The sequence below is a fragment of the Vombatus ursinus genome, unplaced genomic scaffold, assembly GCF_900497805.2.
Source record: "Vombatus ursinus unplaced genomic scaffold, bare-nosed wombat genome assembly UNPS02014863.1, whole genome shotgun sequence".
In the NCBI taxonomy this organism is placed as follows: Eukaryota; Metazoa; Chordata; class Mammalia; order Diprotodontia; family Vombatidae; genus Vombatus; species Vombatus ursinus.
The window spans coordinates 31,837,378-31,840,474 of NW_020954641.1; the positions used below are offsets into that span (position 1 = coordinate 31,837,378).

The 3,097-nt window shown below is 36.6% G+C and overlaps 1 pseudogene; it reads left to right on the forward strand.

Moving 5' to 3' along the window:
* Positions 1-599: 599 nt before the first annotated feature.
* LOC114027848 lies at positions 600-1,432 on the forward strand (annotated as a pseudogene).
* The last annotated feature ends 1,665 nt before the right edge of the window (positions 1,433-3,097 follow it).

Genomic DNA, 3,097 nt, shown 5'->3' on the forward strand with positions numbered 1-3,097 from the left:
TGTACTACAACAGTGGGTATTCACAAACAACAATACTAGAAAAGCACTACCCCTTCTCAGGGTTACCCCCATAACCCCGAGAAGAGTTAGGCAAATGAGTTATAGAATTGGTCAAAGGGGAGTGTTACATTAGGAAACTTTCCAAATCTTTTGAGGTATATTTTATAGTTCTTTGAAAGAGACAAACCCAGGCTCTTACACACACACACATTATAAGCTCTGAAGGTATAATTAAGACTGGTAATATACTAGTGTCAGTTGCTTTAAATGTGTTCTTCCATTTAGCTTTGATTTCAGGATGCCAGTAAGTCTCTTAACATAGTCAGCCACAACCTTTTGTTTAATATCTTTAAGCTCAGTTGTCTTGCCTAAAGGAGACTGATGTATTTGTAGGCACCACTTTTATATATTAGTTCAATGTGACTAAAGTTCAAGGCTTTCACTCTAACCTTTTCCTTAGTATATAGTAAAAATTTTGCATTGTGAGAGGCTGTGAAGACAGCTTGTATTCCCCAGTTTTTGACTTCTCTACTCCAGCTCTCTGCCTTGAATTCCTCCTTCTGAGCACTTTATAACCTACAACAAAATAACCTATCTCCTTTGCCAAGGACTTTCTGGTTGGTGGCACTGGTGCTATCTCTGAGACTGTGGCACTCTACTTGGAGAGAGCCAAACTACTGCTGCAGGTACAGAATGTAAGTAAATAAATTGCTGCTGATAAGCAATACAAGGGCTGAATGGATTGTAGAGTCCACACTCCAAAAGAACAAGCAGTAGATTCCTTCTGAAGAGGTAACTTAACAAATGCCATCATAGATTTCCCAACTCGGGCCCTTCACTTCACCTTTAAGAAATAGATGTTTTGGGGAGAAGTAGACAAGCACATATCATTTTAGAAGTATTTTGGTTAGTAATCTTGCTTCTGGTGGCACAGCTGGACTCCACCCTTTGCATTTTATAAGATGATGCCTGGAAGCTGATCCTGGGAAGTCTGGCACTGAAAGAGAATTCAAGGCCTGAGAGATCTGCCTTGTGAAAATTGCCAGAATTTGTGGCTTGTATCAAGGTCTCCAGGTCTCAATGTAGGGTATTATTATTTACAGAAAAGCCTATTTTGGAACTTAAAATACAGCAAAAGCCATGCTCCCAGATCCTAACAACATTCATATTGTGATAATTTGATAACTGAACAATCAGCAACTGCTGTAACAATTATGGTCTCCTATCCCTTTGATGTAGTAAGCAGATGAAGGATAATACAGTCTGAGGGTAAAGGAGCTGGTATCATGCACACCAGAATAATTGACTACTGGAAGAAGTCTGCTAAAGACAAAGATAAAGCATTCTTCAAGAGTACCTGGTCCATGTTCTTAGGGGCATGGATATAGCCTTCCTGCTCATTCTATACAGTGGGTTGAAGAAGGTAATTTAAATATATCCTAACTAAAAATGGAAACAATGAGTATAGATCATATAGAATACTTCACAATACTTATCATTTTGGATCACTGAACTTCAAGAAATTCCTGGGTGGTCTTTTTTTATTTTTTTTTTTACCAGGTTGGGTCATGTTTATAGAGGAGCTAGAAAAAGCTCTTAGAAAAAAGTACTCGTTTGCTATGATCTGTTATTCAGGCAACAGGACTGATGATTCAGTGTACTGGTTCTAAGGTATGGGGAAAATAATAGTATTTACTGTGGGTCCAAGGAGGTAAATAAACTTAGACTATCTCATTTAAATGCTATTTTATAGGACCATAAATTTGCATTTAAATTTTTTTTAAATAATGTCTCTCATTTAAACTGGAGCACTCTATATTCTATTTTGTATAGCCAAATATTTGGCAGTTACAACCTGAGTAGGATAGTCTGCTATAAAAACAATGAATTCACAGAATACACACATACACACACACACACACACACACACATACACTCGAATTTTAAATTTATTGAGTTCAAATGAAATTTTTATATCATTGGAGAAAGATTCCTTATGAGATGAATAAGCTTTTTAATATGATTTACCATGAAATCTTACAGTTTGGTATCATCCATGTATATCAAGTGATTAATATGATATTTTGGTTCAACTTGCTCTTTAACTTGGAAGCTGTGCTTAATTACATTTAAGAGAAATGATCATGAATTTAAGGCTAGGCAGAGCCATGATGGGGCTTAACCAGTCTCCCTGGAAAATGCCATGTTTTGCACACGTTCTTTTTCACATTATTGGTTTGGCAGAACGTTGTTAATAGAAAACAGTTTTCCAAGTGAACATCAAATACTTTAGTGTCCTCCCTCTACTTGTCTATTTTATACATAGGGTGTCCCAAAAGTCTTCTTGCAGAACATTTCACAAAATCTTTTGGGACACCTTGGACTTATTTGTGTTTGCACTATGCAAATAAGCATTAAGTGTGGGAATGAATCATATGCTTTGTGGTAAACAACAAAGACAGTGCTTTCAGGCAGCTTATTAAACTATTACCTAATTGATAACTAGGTGCCCTTTCCATCCCTCTTCTAGCACCCTCCCAGGACTTTTTGGCCCACCCATTTTGCTCCTCAGACAATATATTGTGTTTGTAGATTTTTTTTTTATTGATACAATCTGTAAATGCTTTAATGTTTCACAACAACTCTCTAAAGAAAGCAGGGTATTATTATCTCCATTTTATAGATAAGGAAACCATGGTTCATTTGTTCATAGGTACAAAGCCAAAGAATATCAAAGAAAGCCTTGAACTCAAGACATTTGACTCTACAAGCCATACTGTTTCCAATATACCATGTTGCCTCATGTAACTTCTGCCTCATGTTACTGTAAAGCCATGTCTTTTTTCTTTTAGTTCCCAACAACAAAACAAACCATGCTCCTCAAAAAAACCACCTTAGAAAATAACAGCAACTCACATTTATGTAGTGCTATTTTCTTATGACTTTGTGAAGTAGGTGATCAAAATATGACTCCTATTCTCTCAAAGAAGTGAAAGGTTATGTTATGAAGTAAGTAGTAGTTGTTGAGTCACGACCGAGTCTTCATGACCCCATTTGGGGTTTTCTTGGCAGAGACATTGAAGTGGTTTTCCATTTC